Here is a 23,804-nt window from a genome sequence, read left to right as displayed (position 1 = left end):
ACAAAAATCCCATAAATTCAAAATTTGATCGAAATGTTTCAATAAAATTGAATTTTCTCAGCTCGGACGAATTGTATCGGTCCAAAAACTGCAATTGAATTTGATTCGAATTAGAAAAACTTGCATTTGCTCTTACTGTTTATTTTGAAATACCAATAAAAATAATCGGGATAGAAAGAAAAACTTGAATGTCAGGAAAGCTGCAAACCTCACCAAATTGATCCCTGGACGTCTCCCATTGACTTAGACAGTAATTTGGCAGGTTTTAGGTGGCAAATAGTCGAATTCGAGTATGATAAATCTCGAAATTTGTATTTTCACTTTGACCCTTAATAAATCTGGCACTTGGCATTGCATCTGCCATTTCCATATCCTTTCTATTCGCTCGTCCGTATACCGGTGCTTTATTCTTTCACCTTATACTGATATGATCTGCAATGTGCTGCGCTTTCCAGTCTGATGTGAAATTGAATTCTAATTAGTGATAATTAGTGATTAGCGAGAATTTGCGACGAATTCCCGAGATTCGCCGACGTCAAAAAAAATGGACTCCTGCGCATTTTCACCAGCAAATTCACGAAACGGACTAGATGCCGGCACCGTTTCGCAAATTTTTCGGCGTTTCGTGAATTTCACAGGAAATGTGTGAATTTTTCGCCAAAGCGAAACGCCCCAAATTCACCCATCACGAATTCTAATAATGCATATACATATTCCCTTGTTTATGACACCTGCTCAGATACATGTCCAATTTCTTTCCCCGTCACGCGTCCTCATATCACCGGCGCTGGAATGATAAACCGCACTTATTAAACCCTTTAATGTGTCTGCTGCATAAATCTGACTTTCCATTGATGAACCCTAAGAAGAGAATTGCGCTGCTCCGTCTGCTCCGATGTTTTACGTCCATAAATTTAGCACAAATGAAACTTTAAAACCATTTGTTCCCTCGTTTCTATTTCGTCTGATGAGTTGTGCGCGAGTGCCGGAGTTGCCATCTCTCGTTATTCGCCAAATGAACCAAGCGTTTGCTGAATCTTGCAGAATGAGGACGGCGATGGGGTCTTTTTCTTTTCTAGTCTTTAAAAAGCATTTTTTTACCTTTTTTTTTGCTAAATGCTATAGGTTATAGATTTCCTACTGCGCACAAAATAAAATTTCCTTTTGGCGTTTGGAGGGGAAATAAAAAGGGAATTATTATATAGTGGATCTCATAAAAAGTGGAAGTTTTGTAGGCGACTGAAAGCCATTACTGAAGTTGGACTTTTGGAGTTTTTTTCTTCTTTTCCGAATCGAGTGCATTAACACAAATCTTCTGTTCAGAGGGAGATTATTGCAGATAATAGCGAGGATAGAAAAATGCGATGAAATAGAACTCCTAAATGAATGTGCTGACGGAATGAAAAGGTCTGGAGAGAGCACAGCTTTCTGTGTTTGGTGGGCAGGCCATTTGTTATAGTGGTGGGACAATAAGCATAAAACAAGTGACTTATGGTCAGTAGACTTCCAAAGCCTAAATGCACATTGACCTAAAGGACGAGTAAACCTTTAAAATAAGTGAATGTAAAATGGATGAGGGTGTTATTCTAAGAAATGTTGTAATGTACATTCATTATTTATTTTGTTTTTATTCCAAGATATTAAGGGATACATGTGCTGTTAATATGAATGAATTTTGTTACAACAGCGCCACCTGCTGTCAGTTTCCCACCAGTCTGACCAGCAAGTAGTCAAGGAAGTTGTCAGGAGAAAGAAAGAGGCTGATGTTCTTCTTCTTAGGAATAAAATTAGAAACCTTTCTCACATCTTTCCTAGAAGTGGAAGTAGGAGTTGGTCACCTTTACTATGTCAGGTGCAGGTTGGGAAGCACTGGGTTCTGGTTCGGTTCATTTTGGGTTAGGTTGAAAATTTCTGGCCTGCTCAACACTAACGTCCACTTTTAGGTAACCCACCCTGGAGACCCAACCATGGATTGGGCAGGGTTAGGACAAGAAAGTGAGGCCCTGATGCAGGTTCATGTAGGTGCAGGTCATAGTACCGACCTTGCCCCTTTTTTGGTGGCTGATTCCACCCATCAGAGGGGAGTTGTAGGTCAATAAGTAGAAGAGGACTTGGTCACCTTTACTATGTCAGGTGCAGGTTAGGAAGCACTAGGTTCCGGTTAGGTTCATTTTGGGGTTAGGTTGAAAATTGCTGGCCTGTTTAACACTAATGTCCACTTTTAGATAACCCACCCTGAGGATCCATGAATTATTACTTTTTTTGGAAAATTTGAGAAATTGGTGGTCAGTGCATGTAATGAATACTATTTATATGCATGAATCCGATATAATAATCAAGAGGAAATGAAAGGCCTAAAGAAGAGGAAGTAAAGTCTCCCCATTTCCCCTCTACCTTCAAATGATCCCTTTTTGCACATTGCAATAAATAATGACAAACTGGAAGAGACGCTGACTTGTAGAAAATGTTCAGGTGGTGTAGGTGTGTTTATGTGAATGGCCATAGGGAGATGTGAGCATGGCATGTCCAGTTTTAATCAGTAGACTTTATTTCTGAAACATAGTGCTGTATTCTATACTACTGAGGAGTGGGTGAGGATCTGGGGGTAAAATGTGGAATTTTGGGATATGAGGGGAAACACTGTGATCTTTCTCTGAGAAAGAGTTAAAGGAGAACTAAACCCTAAAAATGAATGTGGCTAAAAATGTCCTATTTTATATAGTGAATTTATTGCACGAGGCTAAAGTTTCAGCTTGTCAATTGCAGCATTTCTAGTTTTTTTTAAATTATTTCCTTTCAAATAGGGGTCACTGACCCCATCTAAAAAATGCACTGCAAGGCGAAAAATGTATTGTTATTGCTACTTTATATTACTTATTTTACCATTCAGACCCTGCCCTAATTAATTATATTCCAGTTTCTTATTAAATCAATGCATGGTTGCTAGGGGAATTTGGACCCTAACAACCAGACTGCTGAAATTGCAAACTGGAGAGCTGCCGAATAAAAAGCTAAATAACTCAAAAACCACAAATAAAAAAATGAAAACCAATTGCAAATGATCTCAGGATCTCTCTCTCTACAGGACACGGACAATGAACTTAAAGGCTAACAACCCCTTTAATACAGGCAATTGCTGTAAGTACTCAATCCACTTCCCCCCATGTTTTAAATTTAGATTGGTTGCTATGGATTCTGCATCTGGGCAACCATAGTGTATGTGTATGATGTGTATGTAGCAATAAATACATGTATGTAACAACTTGGGCCCTGGTATTTCAGGCGGTGCCTGTAAATCATCTCATTATTACCATATTAATGCGCTTTGGTTCCTTGCCGTGCGACTGGGAAACATAACATAACATTTCTGTGGCTGAGAATGACAGATCCGATAATTAGGTGCAATTGAGGATCCTCTATTAACCCCTGTGGCCCCAGAGGCGCACAACAAACGGTTGCCGGCGGCTACAAGATGTCTATTCTAGCGGTAATGTTACAGAAGTGTCATTAGGAATAAGACACAACAGGTGGGATGTTGCCTTTGATCTTGACAAGCTGGAAGCCATGTTTGATCATTGTGGAAAAGCCAATTTGTACCTGCGGTGCCCGACTTGATACTCCCCATTTGTCTTATATCACTGCCTGTGTGTCTGAGCCACGGGGGGAGACAGTGCTGTGCAGTGTGGGGGAGTTGGGAGAAGTAAAGGTGGCCATACACGGGCCGATAAAAGCTGCCGACAGACCGAGTCGGCAGCTTATTGGCCCGTGTATGGGGGCCCCCGACGGGCTTCCCCGATCGAGATCTGTCCGAAAGTCGGCCAGATCTCGATCGGATGGGACTAAAAATCCCGTCGGATCGCGGCCGCATCTGTTTGTTGATGCGGTCCCGCGATCCGACCGCCCGTTCGCTAGGATCCGATCGTTGGGCCCTAGGGCCCATGATCGGATCAGCCCGATATTGCCCACCTCAAGGTGGGCATATCGGAGGGAGATCCGCTCGTTTGGCGTCATTGCCAAATGAGCGGATCTCTCCATGTATGGCCACCTTAACTCTATCTTCATAAGGGCACAGGGGTATCACATGGGAAGCCCTTTGCTAATGAACAATTACTATCCCCAGACCAATTCTTTCTTCCTGATCCCCCAACACTGTGGTTCTTTATAGGGGAGACAGCTCCAAAACCAACAGTCATTTCTAAAGTCATAAGTCATAATGAGCTATGAACAAACTTAGGGACTGTTCCTGCTGAATTGTGCTTAGTACAGGGAATACCTATGCCACCATAGTTTTATGGGATCTCTCTGTACAGACTATAAGCAAACTTAGGGGACTGTTCCTGCTGAATTGTGCTTAGTAAAGGGAATACCTATGCTGCCATAGTTTTATGGGATCTCTCTGTACAGACTATGAGCAAACTTAGGGACTGTTCCTGCTGAATTGTGCTTAGTACAGGGGATACCTATGCTGCCATAGTTTTATGGGATCTCTCTGTACAGACTATGAGCAAACTTAGGGACTGTTCCAGCTGAATTGTGCTTAGTACAGGGAATACCTATGCTGTCATAGTTTTATGGGATCTCTCTGTACAGACTATGAGCAAACTTAGGGACTGTTCCTGCTGAATTGTGCTTAGTACAGGGAATACCTATGCTGCCATAGTTTTATGGGATCTCTCTGTACAGACTATGAGCAAACTTAGGGACTGTTCCTGCTGAATTGTGCTTAGTACAGAGGAATACCTATGCTGCCATAGTTTTATGGGATCTCTCTGTACAGACTATGAGCAAACTTAGGGACTGTTCCTGCTGAATTGTGCTTAATACAGGGAATACCTATGCTGCCATAGTTTTATGGGATCCCTCTGTACAGACAATGAGCAAACTTAAGGACTGTTCCTGCTGAATTGTGCTTAGTACAGAGGAATACCTATGCTGCCATAGTTTTATGGGATCTCTCTGTACAGACTATGAGCAAACTTAGGGACTGTTCCTGCTGAATTGTGCTTAGTACAGAGGAATACCTATGCTGCCATAGTTTTATGGGATCTCTCTGTACAGACTATGAGGCAAACTTAGGGACTGTTCCTGCTGAATTGTGCTTAATACAGGGAATACCTATGCTGCCATAGTTTTATGGGATCCCTCTGTACAGACAATGAGCAAACTTAAGGACTGTTCCTGCTGAATTGTGCTTAGTACAGAGGAATACCTATGCTGCCATAGTTTTATGGGATCTCTCTGTACAGACTATGAGCAAACTTAGGGGCTGTTCCTGCTGAATTGTGCTTAGTACAGAGGAATACCTATGCTGCCATAGTTTTATGGGATCTCTCTGTACAGACTATGAGCAAACTTAGGGGCTGTTCCTGCTGAATTGTGCTTAGTACAGAGGAATACCTATGCTGCCATAGTTTTATGGGATCTCTCTGTACAGACTATGAGCAAACTTAGGGGACTGTTCCTGCTGAATTGTGCTTAGTACAGGGAATACCTATGCTGCCATAGTTTTATGGGATCTCTCTGTACAGACTATGAGCAAACTTAGGGGACTGTTCCTGCTGAATTGTGCTTAGTACAGGGAATACCTATGCTGCCATAGTTTTATGGGATCTCTCTGTACAGACTATGAGCAAACGTAGGACTGTTCCTGCTGAATTGTGCTTAGTACAGGGGAATACCTATGCTGCCATAGTTTTATGGGATCTCTCTGTACAGACTATGAGCAAACTTAGGGGACTGTTCCTGCTGAATTGTGCTTAGTACAGAGAATACCTATGCTGCCATAGTTTTATGGGATCTCTCTGTACAGACTATGAGCAAACTTAGGGACTGTTCCTGCTGAATTGTGCTTAGTACAGGGAATACCTATGCTGCCATAGTTTTATGGGATCTCTCTGTACAGACTATGAGCAAACTTAGGGACTGTTCCTGCTGAATTGTGCTTAGTACAGGGAATACCTATGCTGCCATAGTTTTATGGGATCTCTCTGTACAGACTATGAGCAAACTTAGGGGGCTGTTCCTGCTGAATTGTGCTTAGTACAGAGGAATACCTATGCTGCCATAGTTTATGGATCTCTCTGTACAGACTATGAGCAATTTTAGGGACTGTTCCTGCTGAATTGTGCTTAGTACAGAGTAATACCTATGCTGCCATAGTTTTATGGGATCTCTCTGTACAGACTATGAGCAAACGTAGGGACTGTTCCTGCTGAATTGTGCTTAATACAGGGAATACCTATACTGCCATAGTTTTATGGGATCTCTCTATACAGACTATGAGCAAACTTAGGGGCTGTTCCTGCTGAATTGTGCTTAGTACAGAGGAATACCTATGCTGCCATAGTTTTATGGGATCTCTCTGTACAGACTATGAGCAAACTTAGGGGCTGTTCCTGCTGAATTGTGCTTAGTACAGAGGAATACCTATGCTGCCATAGTTTTATGGGATCTCTCTGTACAGACTATGAGCAAACTTAGGGGCTGTTCCTGCTGAATTGTGCTTAGTACAGAGGAATACCTATGCTGCCATAGTTTTATGGGATCTCTCTGTACAGACTATGAGCAAACTTAGGGGACTGTTCCTGCTGAATTGTGCTTAGTACAGGGAATACCTATGCTGCCATAGTTTTATGGGATCTCTCTGTACAGACTATGAGCAAACTTAGGGGACTGTTCCTGCTGAATTGTGCTTAGTACAGGGAATACCTATGCTGCCATAGTTTTATGGGATCTCTCTGTACAGACTATGAGCAAACGTAGGGACTGTTCCTGCTGAATTGTGCTTAGTACAGGGGAATACCTATGCTGCCATAGTTTTATGGGATCTCTCTGTACAGACTATGAGCAAACTTAGGGGACTGTTCCTGCTGAATTGTGCTTAGTACAGAGAATACCTATGCTGCCATAGTTTTATGGGATCTCTCTGTACAGACTATGAGCAAACTTAGGGACTGTTCCTGCTGAATTGTGCTTAGTACAGGGAATACCTATGCTGCCATAGTTTTATGGGATCTCTCTGTACAGACTATGAGCAAACTTAGGGACTGTTCCTGCTGAATTGTGCTTAGTACAGGGAATACCTATGCTGCCATAGTTTTATGGGATCTCTCTGTACAGACTATGAGCAAACTTAGGGGGCTGTTCCTGCTGAATTGTGCTTAGTACAGAGGAATACCTATGCTGCCATAGTTTTATGGGATCTCTCTGTACAGACTATGAGCAATTTTAGGGACTGTTCCTGCTGAATTGTGCTTAGTACAGAGTAATACCTATGCTGCCATAGTTTTATGGGATCTCTCTGTACAGACTATGAGCAAACGTAGGGACTGTTCCTGCTGAATTGTGCTTAATACAGGGAATACCTATACTGCCATAGTTTTATGGGATCTCTCTATACAGACTATGAGCAAACTTAGGGGCTGTTCCTGCTGAATTGTGCTTAGTACAGAGGAATACCTATGCTGCCATAGTTTTATGGGATCTCTCTGTACAGACTATGAGCAAACTTAGGGGACTGTTCCTGCTGAATTGTGCTTAGTACAGGGAATACCTATGCTGCCATAGTTTTATGGGATCTCTCTGTACAGACTATGAACAAACTTAGGGACTGTTCCTGCTGAATTGTGCTTAGTACAGGGAATAGCTATGATGCTAATCCTGAAGTTTCCTATCTAAGAGAAAAATCATCATACTGGGGCTTAGGTTCCCCTTTAGATAACACATATTCTGCTCTATGGTATATTTAACAAGCGAAACGTTCTGTTCATTTTGGCCTCATTATCATTCAGCAGTTTCCAGGCTGTTCCTCATGGATCTCATTTAATTCATAGGCTGGTGCTGGGGAGTCACGCAATGCTGAGGTGGGACTCAGGGCCCCTCAATGAGTTATATCCATTTCTTTCTTTCATGAAATCCTAAAAAAATGTATTTCTTAAAATCTGATTATAATAATGAACTGATGAACTTTACTTTTCTTGCACATTAGAACCATGAAGTTTCATTTTTGTGAAATCTCCGACCCGCTCGGGAGGGGACGCGTCGATCTGAATCAAAAAATCCATCAAACGTTGGCGAATGTTTAATAAATCCCTTTCAACAATGAGGTGTTGATTTCCATTCTCTTTGGAGAGATTTCACTCTTTATTATTGAGCAAAATCAGAGGAGGAGTTTCCCTGCTGCTGCCAACGTCTCATTTATGCAGATGGGCAACTCTTGTACCTGTGGAATTTCCCCCTGCAAGCCGCCATTACAATGCTCTAGCCCCGCCCACTGCTACAGTATTTCTCCTAGACTAGCGCACGACCATTAATTTACCTTGCTCTTTTTTTGTGATAATATAACTTGAGATCAGGCGTCGGATTCACAATAATCAATGTGATTTTCTCGCAATTCGACTTCAACAGTAACATCAAAAAATGAAAGTGTTTTAAAGGAATGACAATATAATGTAGTGTTGCTCTGCACTGGTACAACTGCTGTGTTTGCTTCAGAAACACTACTATAGTTTATATAAACAAGCTGCTGTGTAGCCATGGGGCAGCCATTCAAGCACAGGATACACAGTAGATAACAGATAAGTACTACTATAGTTTATATAAACAAGCTGCTGTGTAGCCATGGGGGCAGCCATTCAAGCACAGGATGCACAGTAGATAACAGATAAGTACTACTATAGTTTATATAAACAAGCTGCTGTGTAGCCATGGGGGCAGCCATTCAAGCACAGGATACACAGTAGATAACAGATAAGCACTACTATAGTTTATATAAACAAGCTGCTGTGTAGCCATGGGGGCAGCCATTCAAGCACAGGATACACAGTAGATAACAGATAAGTACTACTATAGTTTATATAAACAAGCTGCTGTGTAGCCATGGGGGCAGCCATTCAAGCACAGGATACACAGTAGATAACAGATAAGTACTACTATAGTTTATATAAACAAGCTGCTGTGTAGCTATGGGGGCAGCCATTCAAGCACAGGATACACAGTAGATAACAGATAAGTACTACTATAGTTTATATAAACAAGCTGCTGTGTAACCATGGGGGCAGCCATTCAAGCACAGGATACACAGTAGATAACAGATAAGTACTACTATAGTTTATATAAACAAGCTGCTGTGTAGCCATGGGGGCAGCCATTCAAGCACAGGATACACAGTAGATAACAGATAATTACTACTATAGTTTATATAAACAAGCTGCTGTGTAGCCATGGGGGCAGCCATTCAAGCACAGGATACACAGTAGATAACAGATAAGTACTACTATAGTTTATATAAACAAGCTGCTGTGTTGCCATGGGGGCAGCCATTAGCAGCTCTTATATAATAATATAATTATATATATATATATATATATATATATATATATATATTGCTACTTGTTATTACTCATCTTTCTATTCAGGCCTCTCCTATTCATATTCCAGTCTCTTATTCAAATCAGTGCACGGTTGCTAGGGGAATTTGGACCTTAGCAACCAGATGGCTGAAATTGCAAAATGGAGAGCTGCTGAATAAAAAGCTAAATAGCTAAAAAACCACAAATAATAAAATTAAACCCCATTGCAAATTGTCTCAGCATGCCCCTCTCTACATCATAGTAACAGTTAACTCAAAGCTGAACAACCTCTTTAAAGGAGAAGGAAAGGCTAAAAGTAAGTAAGCTTTATCAGAAAGGTCTATATAAATACACCAGTAAACCCTCAAAGTAATGCTGCTCTGAGTCCTCTGTCAAAAGAAACAGCACATTTCTTTCCTTCTATTGTGTACTCATGGGCTTCTGTATCAGACTTCCTGTTTTCAGCTTAAACCTCCAGGGCTAGGGCTTGAGCATGCTCAGTTTGCACCTCTCCCTCTCCCTTCCCTGCTGTAAACTGAGCCCAGAGCTATGACTGAGCAGGGAGAAACTCAAGCAGGAAGTGATGTCACACCAAGCTAATATGGCAGCTGCTATCCATTAACAAACAGAGTGCTTCAAGAGCTGTTACTTAGGTATGGTAAATCTTTCTACAGAATAAATGTGTTATAGCTGCACTATTGTGGCTAATCTATTGGCAATAAACTGCCCTCCTATCAATGACACGAGGATGAGCAAGTGATGGTCACACGGCTGCCCAATCATCATTAGGTGTTTCATGTGACATCAGTTTCTTTGCCATTATAAAAATTAATTCTCAGGTTCTCAGTCGCATTGTCACATGTCAAGGCTAAAAGAGGAATTTCGGAGCCGGCTGTAGGTGAGGCCCCAGGTATTGGTGCACGGGCCCCTGCCAGAGACTGATGTGTTCATACAAATCTCTCCTGACATTCCCCGGCCTTCCAATCGCTTCATCACAACCGCTCCAAAGTGCCACAGCTCTGCCATCTGCTTCATACTCCGCTCCAGCAATCTGATTGGCAGGCTGTATTAATGAAATATTTAATGGCGCCCGTATGTTTGTGCCTTCATGTTCTGAGTCCCACAGCACAGGCATTGGCATCATCTGTCCCTGTCGTGTCTCCCAAACTTTACATTCAGCACATTCCTCGGGCCCAGTACCTTAGTATTTGTTACCCTTTGTGTTTTATCAGTTTATTAGAGAAAGTATTGACATTCATTGTTAGTAACAAGGTTAAAGGGGAGGTTCACCTTTCAGTTAACTTGAAGTATCTTATACAATGGCTAATTATCTTTCAATTGGCCTTCAATATTTTTTTTTATATAGTTTTTTTTTATTATTGCCTTTATCTGATTTTTCCAGCTATTAAATAGGGGTCACTGACCCCATCTAAAAACAATTGCTCTGTAAGGCTACAAATGTATTGTTATTGCTACTTTTTATTCTTCATCTTTCTATTCAAGTCTCTCCTACAGTGACTGGCCCAAAGGGATACCAGGAAAACTCACGGTGGGCCCAGGTGTCAGTGACCCTCCTGCTTCAAAATATTTGGCATATTTAATGGACATTCCCTATTTCTATGAGAATAAAGAGGCTAAATATATGGAATAATAGATTATAGTATGTAAAGAAAAGAGACTAGAAGAATAGAGGTTGAGTGAGGAGAGAAAGAATAATAATACTGAGAGTGGGCCCCTGGTCTAAGGTCTTTTGGGTGGGCCCTGCTCTCCTATTCTCCTATTCATATTCCAGTCTCTTATTCAAATGAATGCATGGTTGCTAGGGTTATTTGGACCCTAGCAACCAGATGGCTGAAATTACAAACTGGAGAGCTGCTAAATAAAAAGCGAAATAACTCAAAAACCACAAATAATAAAAATGCTATTGCAATATCTAGCCGGACTGGTAGAGTGGTTAATGTCTAGTGTAGATACTAGCCTGGCAATAATAATTAATAACAGAACTGCTTTTCAGGCATTGAAGGGGTTATCTGGCAGGAAGAAATAGGACACTGTCCTACTAGTCTGGCAATGAAAGTTATTTCGAGGTATTGACATTATTCGGGTATTGTAGCAGTCGGATATTTAGTGTTAGAGCCAGTCTGGTGCTAGAGGAGTTAATAATGAACAGTCCTGACACTGAGCACAAGGTCTGGCAGTGGAAAGGTTAATAATTTGTTGTCTGTCTGTCCTTGGAAATTAGTTGTGCACAAGGATTTGGCCTTTTTCAGTAGGATTCGGCTTAAATGGGTTTTTCACCTTTGAGTTAACTGTAAGTATGATGTAGAGAGCGATATTCTGAAACAATTTACAATTTGTTTTTATTATTTGTGGTTTCTGAGTTATTTAGCTTTTTATTCAGCAGCTCTCCAGTTTGTAATGTCAGCCATCTGGTTGCTAGAGGATGAATTACCCTAGCAACCAGGCATTCATTTGAATAAGAGACTTTAATATGAATAGGAGAGGCATGAGTAGTAATAAAAAGTAGCAATAATAATAGATTTGTTGCCTTACAGAGCATTTGTTTTTAGATGTAAAAATGTAAATAATTCAAAAACTATAAAAAAAAAAATAATGAAGGTCAATTGAAATGTAGCTTAGAATAAGCCATTCTATAACAGACGAAAAGTTAACGTAAAGGTGAAGTACCCCTTTAATCCAAGTGCCTTGCTTAACCCCATGGGCCAGTGCCACTGTAAATGTGGTGGGTGGGTGCCCAGTAATGGTGGAGCTGCCATGTGTATTGGCACGGCTGGAAGTGATTACCATTGAGAGGACTGGTGTTGCAGAGAGAGGACTGGTGTTGCAGAGAGGGGACTGGTGTTGCAGATAAAGGACTGGTGTTGCAGAGAGAGGACTGGTGTTGCAGAGAGAGGACTGGTGTTGCAGAGAGGGGACTGGTGTTGCAGAGAGAGGACTGGTGTTGCAGAGAGAGGACTGGTGTTGCAGAGAGAGGACTGGTGTTGCAGAGAGAGGACTGGTGTTGCAGAGAGAGGACTGGTGTTGCAGAGAGAGGACTGGTGTTGCAGAGAAGAGGGACTGGTGTTGCAGAGAGGGGACTGGTGTTGCAGAGAGGGACTGGTGTTGCAGAGAGGGGACTGGTGTTGCAGAGAGGGACTGGTGTTGCAGGAGGAGGAGAGGACTGGTGTTGCAGAGAGAGGACTGGTGTTGCAGAGAGGAGACTGGTGTTGCAGAGAGAGGACTGGTGTTGCAGAGAGAGGACTGGTGTTGCAGAGAGAGGACTGGTGTTGCAGAGAGAGGACTGGTGTTGCAGAGAGGGGACTGGTGTTGCAGAGAGAGGACTGGTGTTGCAGAGAGAGGACTGGTGTTGCAGAGAGAGGACTGGTGTTGCAGAGAGGAGACTGGTGTTGCAGAGAGAGGACTGGTGTTGCAGAGAGGGGACTGGTGTTGCAGAGAGGGGACTGGTGTTGCAGAGAGGAGACTGGTGTTGCAGAGAGGGGACTGGTGTTGCAGAGAGGAGACTGGTGTTGCAGAGAGGAGACTGGTGTTGCAGAGAGAGGACTGGTGTTGCAGAGAGGGGACTGGTGTTGCAGAGAGGAGACTGGTGTTGCAGAGAGAGGACTGGTGTTGCAGAGAGAGGACTGGTGTTGCAGAGAGGAGACTGGTGTTGCAGAGAGAGGACTGGTGTTGCAGAGAGGGGACTGGTGTTGCAGAGAGGAGACTGGTGTTGCAGAGAGAGGACTGGTGTTGCAGAGAGAGGACTGGTGTTGCAGAGAGAGGACTGGTGTTGCAGAGAGAGGACTGGTGTTGCAGAGAGGAGACTGGTGTTGCAGAGAGAGGACTGGTGTTGCAGAGAGAGGACTGGTGTTGCAGAGAGGAGACTGGTGTTGCAGAGAGAGGAGACTGGTGTTGCAGAGAGGAGACTGGTGTTGCAGAGAGAGGACTGGTGTTGCAGAGAGAGGACTGGTGTTGCAGAGAGAGGACTGGTGTTGCAGAGAGAGGACTGGTGTTGCAGAGAGAGGACTGGTGTTGCAGAGAGGAGACTGGTGTTGCAGAGAGAGGACTGGTGTTGCAGAGAGGGGACTGGTGTTGCAGAGAGGAGACTGGTGTTGCAGAGAGAGGACTGGTGTTGCAGAGAGAGGACTGGTGTTGGTGTGAGGGGGGAAAGGTTTCGGTGAGGACACAGCACTTCCCTCCAGCACTACAGGGCTATATTTAGCTGCCTTTGTCCCCCTGCACTGTTTTGAGATTCATGGCAGCTGTTAATAGGGATATTTATATCTTCTCTGTCAGCCGGAGAAATGAGAATTCTCTACTTGCAACTGGCTGCCATGGATACCATTAACCCTTTCAGTCAAACTTTCACCTGTCTCAGTGCTGGAGGTTTCATGTCTGCAGCTGAATTGTTATTGGCGAGGAACAGCAGCCTCTGGCCAATTAATCAACTGTCCGTCATTCTGTCTGCCCAGTGACAGTCCTACCCCTTTCCCCATCTCTCTGATCCCCATATATGTCTGTAAACCCTGCCTATTAACCAAATATAAACCCACTTTTACCAAGGCCCCACCCTATAGCATCAAGCACAATTCAGCAGGAACAGTCCTTAAGTTTGCTCATAGTCTGTACAGAGAGATCCCATAAAACTATGGCAGCGTTGGTATTCCTCTGTACTAAGCACAATTCAGCAGGAACAGCCCCTAAGGTTGCTAATAGTCTGTACAGAGAGATCCCATAAAACTATGGCAGCATAGGTATTCCCTGTACTAAGCACAATTCAGCAGGAACAGTCCCTAAGTTTGCTCATAGTCTGTACAGAGAGATCCCATAAAACTATGGCAGCATAGGTATTCCCTGTACTAAGCACAATTCAGCAGGAACAGTCCCTAAGTTTGCTCATAGTCTGTACAGAGAGATCCCATAAACCTAAAACGACCCCAGTGTACGAATTCCTTTGTACTAAGCAAAGTTCTGTAAAGAGACAGAGGAAAGAGTGGAAAACATTATTTACCCTAGAGTTTTCTCTGCGAATACTGTAATTGGTCATGCTTCAGTTGATTATTAAAAGGAATTAATCACTAAACAATCCAATTCTACTTTTGTTTAACATTTCCCCAATACTTAATATCTTCATTATTTCCTGAGATGGTGTCTGCGTGTGTAGAGTAAGCCAAGGAACACAAACTGACAACAGACAGAACAGAATAATAAGATGTAAAATGATCGGCTAAACAATCGTGCGGTCTACACTATTTGGGCTTTTTGGCTGTTCCAGAATTAGACCTTCTAACACCCCATAATGAGGATGGTTGGACATGTGGGGCTCATTTATCAACACAGGGCAAATTTGCCCATGGGCAGTTACCTATAGCAACCAATCAGTGAATAGCTTTTTAAAGCCAGCTGCAAGTAGAAGAATGAATGCAGCAATTTGATTGGTTGCCATGGGTTACTGCCCATGGGCAAATTTGCCCAGTGTTGATAAATGACCCCCAGAGTTTCACAACAGAGGAGATACATTATGGGACCCCTGTAATGTTACACAGAGTGATTGCCCAAACCAGCAATTGATAAGCTGCATTACAAGATGCCCCTACTAGTGATGGGCAAATTTATTCTCCAGGCAGGAATTTGCGGCGAATTCCCGTGATTCGCCGCCAGTGAATATATTCGTGAAACCGATGGGAAAATTCGCCGACGTCAAAAAAAATGGACGTCAGTGTCCGTTTTTTCAGATGCTGGCGAATTTTCGCCAGCGAATTTGCGTCAAAAATGAGACGCCTGTGCCATTTTGCGAATTTTTCGCCATTTTGCGAATTTTGCAAATTTTTCCCAGAGGCGAAACTCCACTAATTCGCCCATCACTAGCCCCTACCCCTTAAGTTCAGCTTGTCATGAAAATGCCACTGTACCAATAGAAGCACAGCCAATGGGGCTAATAGGTGGTTTACATGTTGATATGACTGTACTAGGCAGCACACATAAGGGGGCTCTGCAAGGCACATAGATAAGATATGGCCATATAATAGGAGAGTAGGGCAAGCTGTTTACAGTGGGAGAAGTTAGAGACAGTAAAGATGGACAGGACAAGACAGCAGAACAATAGACAATGGGACAAGAGTGTAGGGCAAAAATGGGGATATTAGGGCATGATGTAGCTAGTAGAACAAGACAGAGCCAGTAGGACAAGATGGTGACAGTGGGAGAAGTTAGAGATAGTAAAGATGGTCAAAATATGACAAGACAGTAGAACAATAGACAATGGGACAAGAGTGTAGGGAAAAAATGTGGATATTAGGTCATGATGGAGCTAGTAGGACAAGACGGAGCTATCAGGACAAGACAGAGCTAGTAGGACAAGACAGAGCTAATAGGACAAGACAGAGCTAGTAGGACAAGATGGCGCTTGTAGGACAAGATAAAGACAGTAGGACAAGGCGGAGCTATTAGAACAAGGTGGGGCTAATAGGATAAGGCGGATCTAGTAGGACAAGATGGAGCTAGTAGGATAAGACAGAGCTTGAAGAACAAGGCGGAGCTTGTAGGACAAGACGGAGCTCGTAGGACAAGGCGGAGCTCGTAGGACAAGGCAGAGCTAGTAGGACAAGATGGTGACAGTGGGAGAAGTTAGAGACAGTAAAGATGGACTAAATAGGACAAGACAGTAGAACAATAGACAATGGGACAAGAGTGTAGGGCAAAATGGGGATATTAGGGCATGATGGAGCTAGTAGGACAAGACAGAGCTAGTAGGACAAGACAGTGCTAGTAGGACAAGATGGAGCTAGTAGGACAAGATGGAGCTAGTTGGACAAGACGGAGATAGGAGGACAAGATGAAGACAGTAGGACAAGACTGAGCTAGTAGGACAACATGAAGACAGTAGGACAAGATGAAGACAGTTAGACAAGATGAAGACAGTTGGATAAGATGAAGACAGTAGGACAAGATGTAGACAGTAGGACAAGAAGAAGACAGTAGGACAAGATGAAGACAGTTGGACAAGATGGAGACAGTAGGACAAGATGAAGACAGTTGGACAAGATGGAAACAGTAGGACAAGATGGAGACAGTAGGACAAGATGAAGACAGTAGGACAAGATGAAGACAGTAGGACAAGATGGAGACAGTAGGACAAGATGAAGACAGTAGTTCAAGACGGAGCTAGTAGGACAAGACAGAGCTAGTAGGACAAGATGGTGCTAGTAGGACAAGATGAAACAGTAGGACAAGGCGGAGCTAGTTAGGACAAGATGGAGACAGTAGGACAAGATGAAGACAGTAGTTCAAGACGGAGCTAGTAGGACAAGACAGAGCTAGTAGGACAAGGTAGAGCTAGTAGGGCAAGATGAAACAGTAGGACAAGGCGGAGCTAGTAGGACAAGATGGAGACAGTAGGGACAAGATGGAGACAGTAGGACAAGATGGAGACAGTAGGACAAGATGAAGACAGTAGGACAAGACGGAGCTAGTAGGTGAATGTAGAGCTAGTAGGACAAGATGAAACAGTAGGACAAGACGGAGCTAGTAGGACACGGTGGTGCTAGTAAGACAAGATGGAGCTAGTAGGACAAGGTTGAGCTATTAGGAAAAAGCAGAGCTATTAGGACAAGGCGGAGCTAGTAGGACAAGATGGAGACATTAGTGCAAGACAGCAGGACAAGGTAAAGATAGTAGATTGAGAGACCAGGACAACATGGAGACAGTGGGGCTTGAAGGAGACAGAAGGGCAAGATGGCAACAGTACAGAAAGATAATGTCATAAACACAACTCCCAGCATTCACTGCATTTTAAAAGGTATTTTAATTTAACAGTAGTTAAATGGTTAGAGGTTGGGTTGTCTTTCTTTTTATACATAACAGACTCCCAGTGTGTTTTTTCCCATCACCCTGAGATGCTCCCACACTAACAACCAAGTGTATCTAATGCAATGAATTATACATATAACTAGACTCTCCTGTTTGCTTGTTCCCTTTCCCTCTGGTAACAGCCAGTTAATATTTCATGAGCCTGAATCACCGGCGGCTTTAATGTTCTTCTCATTGGCAGTGATTTCCGGTCTGTTGTGTGTGATGTAGCGCCTGGCTATGTAATCATGAGTGAGTGCTCCACCTCCTCCCGCAATCTCTGCTTCTCTGCTCAATATTTTATAGTGTAGAGATTACGTCATTACTCTCTGTCAGTACAGAGCATAGTACAGACCCAAAACTCACCCTTTATAGCAGTGTTACCCAACTAGTTTGCGTTTAGTTGTGTTGCATTATGGGATATGCCATAACAAGGTTATAGGGGGGCTCCTTTTGCCTAGAAGATGTATTAGAGGTCACTCTATTAAACTCACCAGACATCATGTCTCTCTACATGCAGAATTTGTGCAAAAGGCAATTATTTTGTTAGATTTTGTTTGTACTGGAATCAGTTATTTCAGTGAGCTCTAATTCATCTGCTACGAAAGGGAGCCCCCTATAAGATATATTGGATCTAACTTTCAATGAATATCTGACACCCAACTGCTGAATGAAGACAGAATGAAGAGAAACAGATGCTGAGAGAGGAATCGTGAAGATAAACTTGATTATTTCAGAAACAATGCAGAATATTTAATTGAGTGTATTTAGAAAGTTTTTTACTCCAGTATAAGGAAGCTTATATTATATTTTCATTTTCATGTCATGTCTGACTGCCCAAAACAAACAATATCCCTAGTGCAAAGATATAAGTTATGGTCACCCACCCAACATGCTCAAACCTAATATACTGATCACTGGAACTCGCCCTCCACTTGTGCTGTGCCACGTAGATGATTGTTGCCATTGCTATCTATTCTCAGAGGTGGATTGTGGAGAAAGCAGCTTAGGTTAATGCAGTTGCTGGGCCCATAAACTCTTACTTCTCTACTTGGTTATAAGTTTCTGATCAACCTGTGACCCTCTTAAGAATCACATCACATTCCAATGTTTTTTTTGCCTATGAACAGCTGCTGGATGCAGATACTGGCCACATTTTCTGTCCTGCCCTATGAATATGAGAACAAGCCCACTCAACCAGTGACTTTGGGCTAAGCAGCCACTATCTGCCCAAGAACGTTGTTGACTAAACTGTCCCAGTTTACTCAAGAGGACCTGACTTTCCTGCATTTGCCTTGTTGGCCCCCTTCTTCCCCAAACAAAGCAATGTCCTAAATAATAATAATATTTCCTCAATGTCTTTCTTGCATGAGTCTGATGGATGTGAGCGTAGATAGTGGTTTCTCTGTCTGCCCAGATTAATGTTAAATTAAAGGGAGTTAAAGTGCAGTTGGGATAAAGATACAGGGGTCCCGTTAAGCCGTTTCAGTTGGGAATAAATGGTTGGAATTTCTACTTCCTCTGCACATTAATCAGGGGCATTTTGGTTCCAGATGATCCAATCTGGACCCAAAGAGTAACAGGCATTAATCTGTTGTCCCAGAATGACTACCACTTGCATTCAATGGAATCTGCCTCCTTTTGGGCACCCAAACAGCATAATGGGTATTGGGTGGGCAGCAAGAGGTAGAGCGGGTCTGGACATCTTCTCATGTTGATCCTCTTTAAGAGAGAGTAGAGTTTAGTGGGTCTGTCCAGGAAAAAATCTGGACTGGTCTCTATTTCAGGTAGAACAAAGGCCGACATGGAAGCTGAGACTGGGAATAACTAGGCATACACGGAGTACATGACACCAACGAGAAAATGGTAAATTGAGCATGAAATATTATGAAACATGAGAAAAACTAAAAAGAATGGATTCAAAGGAAAAGTTCACCTTCAAATGAACTTTTAGTTTAATGTAGACAGAGATGTTCTGAGATATTTTGCATTTGGGAAGATAGTTCAAAGCTAAATAAAGTAATGACCAATAGAAAACAAGTTATTCTATAAAATAACTAACCCTTTAATGCAGTATATTTAATTTTTTGTGTGATAATAAAAAAAGTGAATGCTGCAAAAAGACATGCGTTTCTTTGAATTCTGATCAATACCCGCCTGGGAAATGCTCAGACGCTGATTTTAGTTACAATAAACGTATAATGATTTCATTAGCATTTGCCAATTCTTGCTAAAGGCCAGTGCCGTGGAATAGAAACCTCCTAGAGAGAAATATGACCCAATGTCACCAACTCTGAGGCCGATATAAATATTTCCTAATGAGCCAGTCGCCCAGAGAAATCCCTTCCTCGCCTGGCATCCCCGGCCCCTCCATCACAGTTATTTTAATATAGATTGGGTTTATTCTTCCCCCATAACAACTCTGAGATCTCAGCACAGGTTACATTTCCATAAGGAGAGTGAGGGATTAAAGTGTCTGTCGGACATGTTTTATTAATCCTCAGTAAAGGTTAGCGCCGGCAAAGTGTTCACTCTTTATAATGCTTCAGTTTTAATATTTCATTATGGCCCAGCCCTTCCCTTTATATATGACCCACAGAGAACTTTCCTCCAGGTTTGTGTCCCAGCTTCTCGCTTGGAAGCTTAGCTCCACAACACAAGAATAAAACTCTAAATCCTTAGTTACAAGTCGAGTGAGGGAGACTCAACTGTACCCCCAAAGCAGTTGAATGGCTCATAGGGATGCACCGAATCCAGGATTCAGTTTGGGATTCGGCCAAGATTTGCCCCTTTTCAGCAAGATTCAGCCGAATCCTTGTGCCTGGCTGAACCGAATCTACTTTGCATGTGAAAATTAGGGACAGGAAGGGAAATCACATGACTTTTCTTCGGAAGCAAAAAAATATCCCCCCACTTTTTCCTTTCCCAGCCCTAATTTGCATATGCAAAATAGAGACAGGAAGGGAAATCACATGACCTTTCATCACAAAACAAGGAAGTAAAAAAAATTCCCCCACTTTTTCCTTTCCCAGCCCTAATTTGCATATGCAAATTAGGATTTGTATACGGTTCAGTATTCTAACGAAACTTTCACGAAGGATTCGGCTGAATCCCAAATAGTAGATTCGGTGCATCTAGGGTTGTCACCTTTCCAGTTTTGACATGGACAACCCGGTATTTTGAAGGGCTGCCCGGGTCAAAACTTCTTGCCGGGTTTTCCGAGTAAGGAAAACTGGGCAGGATTCCAACATGATTGACACAGCGATTGGGCAATCGCTGATTGCACGTCATAGTCCAACCCTCCACATCACAGTCCCACCCCCCAAATCATGGCCCCACCCCCTTGACATCACAGCACCGCCCCCTGTCTGGTCTCCACCGGGGAAAGGTGGCAACCCTAGGGGCATCGCTATTAACTCGGCATCTCCTGAATCAGACTATGCCTTTATATGGGAGGGTGGGGGTAACAGACATATGTCAGGAACATTGGATGTATGAAAATAATATCTTGCTGCTGTTATGTTCCATAATATATATATACAGGGTTGATCAGGCATAGGGACCCCCTACATTCATCCTGACTGAGCCCCAATCCAATGAGCCCTACCCTGATCTGACCAATTCTTTTTGCAGCAGATCAGTCTCCCTGTTTGGACTGGGTCCCTTCCTATTTTATATATACAGTATTTTACATCCCCTGATTTTAAAGGGATCCTGTCATCGGAAAACATGTTGTTTTTCAAAACACATCAGTTAATAGTGCTACCCCAGCAGAATTCTGCACTGAAATCCATTTCTCAAAAGAGCAAACAGATTTTTTTTATATTCAATTTTGAATTCTGACATGGGGCTAGACATTTTGTCAATTTCCCAGCTGCCCCTGGTGATGTGACTTGTTCCTGCACTTTAGGAGAGAAATGCTTTCTGGCAGGCTGCTGTTTTTCCTTCTCAATGTAACTGAATGTGTCTCAGTGGGACCTGGATTTTACTATTGAGTGTTGTTCTTAGATCTACCAGGCAGCTGTTATCTTGTGTTAGGGAGCTGCTATCTGGTTACCTTCCCATTGTTCTTTTGTTTGGCTGCTGGGGGGGAAAGGGAAGGGGGGATATCACTCCAACTTGCAGTACAGCAGTAAAGAGTGACTGAAGTTTATCAGAGCACAAATCACATGACTTGGGGCAGCTGGGAAACTGACAATATGTCTAGCCCCATATCAGATTTCAAAATTGAATGTAAAAAAATCTGTTTGTTCTTTTGAGAAATGGATTTTACATTGTTGTTCCGTGGTTCCACCTATATATTATGCATAATATACTTTTCCCTGATTTTACATTTTCCAGGATTTTACACCATTTTTTCTGGTCCCCTGAAAAATGTAAAATGGGGGTTCTACTGTATTTCAATCTGCACTATCTGCTAAAACCCAAAGTTGCAGGGGGGCAGTAGAAACAAACGTAGGAATAAGTATTATGGAAGGGTTAATGGTGTGACCAGTAAGGGGTTACACATGTCCCACTGATTCCATTAGAATCCAGGAGCTCATTATGAAACCATTTGATTGGATTTGGTTACTGTAAGATCAAGAGCACATTTAGCTCAGAAAATAGCCCTTCCATGTGTCCCATTAGCAGCCGCCTGTTCCTGCTCCTCCGTAACTGGAAGCCTTTAATATGTTCCCGTGTAATGAGCAACTTCCCTTTTATATTGTAACGAAGAAACAAGTTGCAACAAGATCAATGGCTTATTATTAAGGACAGACACCTGTTAAATCGTTAATTGTTAAAATGCCAGGCGGCGTATTGCGTACATGTTCCTTTTATTCAATTATTCGCCAGCAATTTCTTCATTTCATTAAATCCGTTTCATTTAGCGTCTTCGCGGGAGACGGAACCATGATGTTAATTATAAGCGCATCCATGGAGAGAAATTGCATTTTTGTTTATGACGTCCTTTTTAATTATTCGTTAAGGGATGCGGCTGCAGCGAACCTGAAATGATATTCAGAGAGAGGCATCGCAATTAGGGATGTAGCGAACTGCCGATTTGGTGTTCGCGAACGCCGTTCGCGAACACCGGCAAAAAATGCGAACGTTCGCGGACAGTTCGCGAACTTCGAACACCCGCTAAAATCGTTCGATTCGAACGATCAAAGGATTTTAATCATTCGATCGAAGGATTTTCATTCGAATCGAACGATCGAAGCCATTCGATCGAATGCTTTTCATTGAATCGAATGCTTACAATCGTTTGAATGAATGGAAATCGTTCGATTTTAGCGGTCGAAGGAATTCGAATGGTCGAATGGTCGAACGACTTGTATTCGATTCGAACGCGAACTCAAAATGCGAACGTTCCCAAACGTTCGCGAACATTCGGCGGACGCGAACGGTCGAAGTTCGCGCGAACTAGTTTGCAGCAGAACAGTTCGCTACATCCCTAATCGCAATGGTTTGGAAAGGCTGGACGGGTTCAAATAGACCCAGAAATGTGGAGTGTTGCCTACTGTCAAGCGTTGGGTTCATCCTTGCTTCCCTTTTCTATCACTTCTGTATAATACAATTACAGGTATGGGATCTGTTATCAAGAAGCCAGTTATCCAGAAATCTCTGAATTACAGGAAGGTTGTCTCCCATTTTCTATAAATAATCCAGATTTTTTTAAAATAATTTCCTTTTTCTGTGTAATAATAAAACAGTCGCTTGTACTTGATCCCAACTAAGATATAATTAATCCTTATTGGAGGCAAAACCAGCCTATTGGGTTTATTTCATGTTTATATGATTTTCTAGTAGAGGTGGTGGTGTAAAAATTATGGCATATTTTATGTTATTATATGGTGTAAAAAGAAACCTCCGCACCTTTATAAATACCACTGGAGGTTCTTTTAAAATGATTCGTAAACCTTAAAAATAAGTGAATGTAAAACTGATGATGAGTGCAATTCTAAGCATTTTCACAATGTACCTTTATATAAACTATAGTAGTACTTATATGTAGTAGTATTTATTTTTTTCAATTCCCAGATATTAAGTGATACATGTACTGTTAACGGGAATTAATTTTGTTACAACAGCGCCACCTGCTGGTCAGTTTCGCACCAGTCTGACCAGCAAGTAGTCAAGGAAGTTGTCAGGAGAAAGAAAGAGGCTGATGTTCTTCTGCTTAGGAATAAAATTAGAAACCTTTCTCAGGTCTGGGATTCTTCAGAACTTATCTGTTATCTACTGTGTAACCTGTGCTTGAATGGCTGCCCCGATGGCTACACAGCAGCTTGTTTATATAAACTATAGTAGTACTTATCTGTTATCTACTGTGTATCCTGTGCTTGAATGGCTGCCCCCATGGCTACACAGCAGCTTGTTTATATAAACTATAGTAGTACTTATCTGTTATCTACTGTATATCCTGTGCTTGAATGGCTGCCCCCATGGCTACACAGCAGCTTGTTTATATAAACTATAGTAGTACTTATCTGTTATCTACTGTGTATCCTGTGCTTGAATGGCTGCCCCCATGGCTACACAGCAGCTTGTTTATATAAACTATAGTAGTACTTATCTGTTATCTACTGTGTATCCTGTGCTTGAATGGCTGCCCCCATGGCTACA

The sequence above is a fragment of the Xenopus laevis genome, chromosome 6S, assembly GCF_017654675.1.
Source record: "Xenopus laevis strain J_2021 chromosome 6S, Xenopus_laevis_v10.1, whole genome shotgun sequence".
Lineage (NCBI taxonomy): Eukaryota > Metazoa > Chordata > Amphibia > Anura > Pipidae > Xenopus > Xenopus laevis.
This window is presented reverse-complemented; position numbering follows the sequence as displayed.